Source organism: Prunus mume, linkage group LG6, assembly GCF_029339155.1.
Source record: "Prunus mume cultivar Tortuosa linkage group LG6, ASM2933915v1, whole genome shotgun sequence".
Lineage (NCBI taxonomy): Eukaryota > Viridiplantae > Streptophyta > Magnoliopsida > Rosales > Rosaceae > Prunus > Prunus mume.
Window position 1 is genome coordinate 22450397 of NC_142703.1, and position 7422 is coordinate 22457818.

The following is a 7422-nucleotide window of genomic DNA, read 5'->3' on the forward strand; positions in this document are numbered from 1 at the left end:
TCTAGCTATTTTTCATGCTCTAGCTGATGGTTGAGTAGGATTTGAGGAATTTCTAGCGTAAGAGGGTTAATTTCGAACCTAGGATTCGGCCGGTTTTGAGATCACGGTTTCAGCCACTTCCGGCCACTTTTTGGGGTGGGTCCAAGAACAAAAGTGGTTCCAAATAGGGTGTTTTACCTAGGATAGGAGTCTTGAGCCGAGTTGTTGAGTTTTTCCGGCGAGGCGTTATCGCTTTAGGCACCACGCGCTGCCAGCGCGTGTGGCGGCGCGTGGGCAGCAGGGTGGGGACCACAGTCAGTTCTAGAGTGATCTCCTAGTCCTCACGAGCGCATAGGATTTCGCGGATCTTAATTCGGATACCGTTTGAACCCCGACGGAGCTCGCCTAGTGTGTGATTTCCGGGTTCACTAGTTTTGCACCGTTGGATCGTAACAATTTTCAGGTATGTTGATCTAGGTATTTCCAGGATCGTATAGTATTTGACGGATCGTAAAACGGAGTCGGATACTCGAAAATGTCAACCTAAGTATGTTTACAGTTAATTAGACCAATTCAGTCGGGCGGTGAAAGAACTACGTGTGGCTTGATCCTCAGAAAGTGCGTAGGCAGCCTCGATTGCAGCGCGAGCCACGAGATAAGGCCCGAGTTTGTGTTATCGCTTCGGGGCATTTTGGTCATTTCGACCCACGAGGCACTAGGTGTCGATTTGCACAAGATTCGACCGAATTCCAAAGTGGAATTTGGGTCAGGTCTTTCAATTGGTATCGAGCATTAGGTTAACTTCCTGTAGACACAGCATTACATTTGCATTCGTATTTTCAGACTTGCTGGACAATTATTAGGTTGTTTTATTCCAATTGTTATTATTGCATGGGTGTCACTGAGAAAAACAGATATCCAGAAAGATTTGAAAAATTTGTTGAGGTTTTCATAGGAAAAATATATTATACAGGTTTTTGTATATATATATATATATGCATGTGGATATATTTTAAGTTCAGATTGAGAATCAATTTATCGAAAGTTTGTGTAAAAGCGATTTATAGTTTTCAAACCCACCGTAGTACTGATTGCCTTGAGGCGATCGATTATTTTGCTCCACGAGTTGGGGGCGCTGAAGGCCGTGTGATGCCGATGTCTGATTAGTTATTTTGCCCCACGAGTTCGGGGGCGCTTTGATCGTGTGGTGCGGAGTTGCGGCTTTCGGATTGAGAGGTTGTCTCGAGACACTGCCGATTTGCGGATCAGTGACTACGGTCCCGAGTCACCTGCGATTCGGCTCGGGTTGACTTTGTGTCACGAGACACTGCGAAATTGTGGATATCGATTGCGGCTCGGGTTGATTTTGTATCCTCGAGACTGCAGAGAATTGTGGTTATCGGGAATTGATGGATATCGAGGTGTGGATCGATTATGGGGTATATGGAGGTATGCCTAGGTGGAGAGAATTTCAGTTTTGAGATGCTTTTAAACTAAATTAAAGATTTTATACAGTTATCATTATTTTCTTTCAGCATCACAAGTACTATATGGAAATATATATATATATATATATACACATGGTTACTTACGAATTTTTAATGAGTTCAATACAAGATCTTGTCTATTTTGTTTTAATTAAGTTTGCTTTAATTTACCTTATTTTATTTTATTTAAGTTGCCGATATTCATCTTTTTATTATTAAATATGGTATTAAGCAGCTCAAGTATTTCTAGCATATTTTGCCCCACGAGTCTCAGAGTTATTCGGACCGTGGGAGGCGAGATGCGGACGGGTTGACGGATGTCTCCTGAGTCCAACGATGATTTCAGGTCAGGATGTGTCACCTTTGGTGTCACGAGGAATTGTTGATTATGGTTTTGGAAGCATAATTACTTGATATAAATGCTTTTATTTCTTTGTCTAAATTATATGCTGCCGAGGGGGATATCCGTCATGGATACAGAAAAAGGAAATTCTAGCTAAATATTAGATTAATGGCAGCAGAGTTTGTTTTCATAAATGAATTTATGAAATTCAGTTACAGTATTTAATCTTGAATAAGTTTTATTCACTCATAGTTTAATTCACATATGAGTGATTTATAAACTGATAAGTGCTTTTAAATAATTGATCTATATGCTATCAAGTATGATATCCTGTTTGGATATAGGAAAATGAGATTGATTAGTAGATTGATTTATTTGGTTTGTTACGACCTGAGACCTGAATATTATGATGTTTAATTACTTGAATATGATTTAATGCATGCTGGCAGATGAGTTATATAAATATACATGCTTATTTTACAGGTAGAATGTTTTTGGGAATGTTGGTTCTGAGGAGACTCTGCGAATTTCGTGAAGTCGCGCAATTTCATTTAATTTCAGTTAAAAGGGCAAATTAGTCTTTTATGCCCAGCGTTAGCAGTGTCGGATACTCGGAGGAAAAAAAAAAGGGGGTTTTGGTTGATTATCAGTTAAGGGTAGCGAGTTTTAAGTCTATGAAATTGATAAATTAGCGGATCTTTTGAGTTTTATATTTCCTTAAGCCAGCTCAGGTATTCAGATATAAATGTATGACCCTCAGATTTTATTGATTACCCTATAGATCAGTTATTGAGATGCAAGTAGTAGTCTGATACTAGAGAGCAGAGCTTGAGAACCAGATAGCAGTAGGCTTTGTACCCTTACCTCCCCTCCGTTAGAGAAAGTAAATTTCGAGGACGAAATTTTATAAGGGGGGAAGATTGTAACAACCCAAACCTAAAATTAATATTTAATTATTAATTTATTAGAGGAAAAGACTAAAATGCCCTTAGATTATTTTATTGAGGAAAAGATTGACTTTTTGACCGAGAAATAATTTGACCGTTTCACTTACCGTTGCGTAGGCGCGACGAAGCGAGTCCGTAGACACGTATTAGGCTCGAATCGGAATTTTAACGAAGAAATTACGGTCAAAATACGCTCAAGGGCAAAATGGTAATTTTGGGAAATCAGGATTTTTCTTAAAACCCTCAGTTCTCTCTCTCTCCGTCGCGACCCATTCCCACAGTTTTTCTCCTCCGGCCGTGGCTTCTTCAAACCACCGGCACCATACAACCGCGGCGAGACGCGGGGCCGGTCGAGCTAGGACCGTCGCCCCATCCTTGATTCGCGCATCGGCCCAGCGCGGCACTCGACCGCGAAAGCGGCCAGCGGCGGTTTTGCGAACTTTGAGCTCCGTTCTCCGTCATCCGGTCACCGTCGGACGAGTGAGGTATGCTTTTCTAGCTATTTTCATGCTCTAGCTGATGGTTGAGTAGGATTTGAGAATTTCTAGCGTAAGAGGTTAATTTCGAACCTAGGATTGGCCGGTTTTGAGATCACAGTTTCAGCCACTTCCGGCCACTTTTTGGGGTGGGTCCAAGAACAAAGTGGTTCCAAATAGGGTGTTTTACCTAGGATAGGAGTCTTGAGCCGAGTTGTTGAGTTTTCGGCGGCGTTATCGCTTTAGGCACCACTGCTGCCAGCGTAGCGTGTGGCGGCGCGTGGGCAGCAGGGTGGGGACCACAGTCAGTTCTAGAGTGATCTCCTAGTCCTCACGAGCGCATAGGATTTCGCGGATCTTAATTCGGATACCGTTTGAACCCCGAGCGGAGCTCGCCTAGTGTGTGATTTCCGGGTTCACTAGTTTTGCACCGTTGGATCGTAACAATTTTCAGGTATGTTGATCTAGGTATTTCCAGGATCGTATAGTATTTGATGGATCGTAAAACGGAGTCCCGGATACTCCGAAAATGTCAACCCTAGAGTATGTTTCAGTTAATTGAACCAATTCAGTCGAGGCGGTGAAAGAACTACGTGTGGCTTGATCCCTCGAAGAAAGTGCGTAGGCAGCCTACGATTACAGCGCAGCCACGAGATAGAGCCCCGAGTTTGTGTTATCGCTTCGGGGCATTTTGGTCATTCGACCCACAGGCACTAGGTGTCGATTTGCACAAGATTCGACCCGAATTCAAAGTGGAATTTGGGTCAGGTCTTTTCCGAAACAATTGGGCATTTAAATCGCATATTCATGCTTTCTTTATATCATGCCATGTCCATAAAGCCAACACCCTATTCATCCCCATGTCATGCTAGGGTTTTGATGCAAAATAGCCACCACAAGCCATTCATACTAATGCCTGCAGGTGGGCTTTTTTTTTAAGCCATAACCTTTCCTCAGAAATGAAAAGAAGAGGAAAAAGAAAACAGAAAATGGTTATAAAAAAAATAAAAAAATAAAAAACTTCTTTTTGCTGAACAAGACAAAGAAAAGAACAAGAGAGGAAGGGGTTGAGGGGGAGAAGATGTATGGGAAACGTGTATATCTAATTTCTGTTTTGTGTTAGAATAATTAAAACAATTGTTTGAGTAAACAAGAAGTATAAGTAAGGGTTAATTATGTGCCATTGGATTAATCCAAGAGCTTTTATTAAATAGGACCTTAAAGGTCGACATTTTTAGGTCCTTAGGAGAGTAGGACTATTAAACCTAATATTAACACAACCATTTTGTTTTGTTTATGATTAATTAAAGCATTAGTTAAAAGTGTCATCTTATATACATAAATACCACCAAAAGTAATTTTGACCCAAAAAAAAAAAAAACAACCGAACTAATAATCTAATAATTAATTAATTAGTTAATGAGCATATAATATATATATATATATATATATACAGAGAGCTTCCATTGAGGGATCCCTCAAATAAGCTTATTTGAGGGACACCCCTTGTAGGACTCACTGCGGATTGTATTTCATTAATCCAAACCGTCTATTTTGTAGATACACATTCAAAGATCATTTCTACAAAAAATCACTTGAATCCGATATCATTTGACAATTCAATTGATTTATTGAAATTTTAGTATTTTCTTGAAGCACCGTGTTCATTGATTTTGTAGAACACAATTGGATGTCGAAATGGTTTCCGATTTGTCTAATTTTTTGTAAGGATGATCTATGAATGAAGACCTAAAAAATAGATGGTTTGGATCATTGAAAAAAAAATTATAGAGTACCCTAAAGGGCGTCCCTCAAATAAAATTATTTGAGGGATCCCTCAATAGAAGGGGTGATATACAGAGAAATATATATATATATATATATATATATATATATATATATACGAACCTCAGATTTCGTAAGCCCCACCAAAAACATTGAACAAACTTTTTTCCAAGATTCGGGGAACTTAGGTTGCACTGAAGAGCGTAGAGAAATATACCAAAATCAAATATGGTTGCATCTGGTGGATATATAAGGCATGACGCCTTTATATGCGTGATATTGAGAAGCGCATTGTCGTAGTAACTTTCGGTACCACAGTAGAAATAATAAAATGTTTGAGAGATATCACATCCCACCGTTGCATCTTGACAGGCATAGAACCAACAATCTAACTCTCGTTGAAGAGAGAGATGGTACCACAATGCTCCGTATAGCTGAAGGTCCAGCAAAACAGTTAATCAGATTTTCATACAAAGTTTAGGGCAACTTACTACATTTGTATATTACATCCCTATACCATCTTATGTGACAGCTAAGGTGGACAACAACATTAATTAAAATTATTTAATATTTTCTTTTCTTTTATGATTTATTCCATTATTTGTTTTTTTACTTGTCTTAATTAAAATACACTTCATTGATTTAATTGATATGACATATTATATGGACATGCCACATTATGTGATATAGAAATGTGCGATAAAAATGTGGCAAGTGTAGCATTACTCGTCCATTAAATGTCAAAGACGCACTCAAGATATCATATATTAATTACCCAAAAAAAAGAGATATCATGTATACAAGGTTAAACTGTTGATTTGCTCTTTAAATTTGTAATCTAAATCCTCAACATTTCATCTAATTTGCCGTTAAATATGATGGTAATTTCGTATGTTAAATAATTAAATACTGAAAGATAAAATAAAATACAGAAAATGAAATAATTTTAATAAAAATAACTCTCCTCCCCCCAAATTCCGACAGCCACGAACAAGGGTGGTGGTGGGGGCGGAAGGAGGTGGGTTGCAGGTGGGGAAAGAGGTGGTCCTGTCATGGGGGAGAAAAAAAACAGAGATGGAGAAAGGGTCTGGGGGTGGGGGTGGGGGATGGGTTGGTTATGCTCTGTTTTATTGGCTGCTGTGGTTTGGCGTGTAGAGTAACCAGATTGGAAGTTGAAGGAGAAAAGGTCAACAGATTGGGGTTGATTTATTTGTAGGTGACGAACTTGGAGATGAGTTCCTCACGGAAGCCATATGCCTTGGAGATTGTCCACAAGGCTTTGAGAAATGGCACGAATTAACTCCAACGTCAGCGGTGGTCCGTGGTTTCTGGGGTTGATTTATTTGGAGGTCAGGTCATGGGGGAGAAAAAAACAGAACGGAAGGGGGAATGGGTCTGGCTGGGGACATGGTTTTCTTTTTGAGTAATGCTGGGCTTACCACGTTTTATCACATTATGTATCACTTCTCTTATAGAAGTGGAGCATAAATACAATGGGGTCCGCCTCTAGTAGAGAGGTGGTACACAATGTAGTATAAAATGATTGGCCTAGTATTTTCCTTTCTTTTTTATTTTTAGTTATTTTTTTCTTCAATCTTTTCTTAAAATTAAAATTATTTTTAATAATTTAACAGAAAATTAGATGAAATGTTGATTTAGACAGCAAGGAAAATTGGTGAAAAAAAGAAGTTCATATTCTTAATTTTCTTATAAAAAAAAAAAGATAGAGGTCAATTGAAAGTTATGTACAATTCAAAAGCAAATCACAGTTTAGCCTATATAAAATGTACTTGCCAAATATGAGAAGGAAATTCACACACATTCTCACAAGCATCTAATTTGCGAACCAGACAGCCTTAACGTTTCGCTATAGTAAATTCATGGATGTGGATGGGTAGATATTAAAGAAAGGATTTGAATTTTGCTACATGTCTAAATTTGCTATAAACTAAATTAAAATAAGCTGAAATAGTTTTCTTTTTTTCAAAATATATATGAGAGATAAGATTGAAACTTACATGAGCAGCAAGGATGAAGGGAAGAAAACCCAATATAGCTCTAAGCCATCTTCCTATTCCAGTTTCTATGTTAGGAGCCCGCTTAAAGAGTCCGTATGCACGATAAACCCGTAGAGTATATTGGGCCGGAGCAAAGAATATTAGAAAAATAAAATTATCAAAGCTTGTATATTTTCCAGTAAGTAATACTACCTGGACACATCATTTAACGATTTAAGCCAACAATTAAAATAATGCATGGCTTACAAATGGATTTTTGAAGATATTTTTTTTCCAAATCTGTTTTTAAGTTTCACATACCTGAAGTTACAATCGTTTGGTTAATGGGAAAGGAAGTTCAAGGCTAGGAAATTAATTGATTTCCCATGTTTAGGTATGAGAAATAGT

At 38.4% G+C, this 7422-nt stretch overlaps 1 long non-coding RNA gene across 1 annotated transcript; it reads right to left on the minus strand.

Annotated features, from left to right (window-relative positions):
- Nucleotides 1-4982: 4982 nt before the first annotated feature.
- Nucleotides 4983-7422, minus strand: LOC148916471 (uncharacterized). Its single transcript, XR_016127673.1, has 2 exons — nt 7036-7422; nt 4983-5451 (listed from the first exon to the last, which is right to left on the minus strand). It is a non-coding gene; the product is annotated as an uncharacterized LOC148916471 (long non-coding RNA).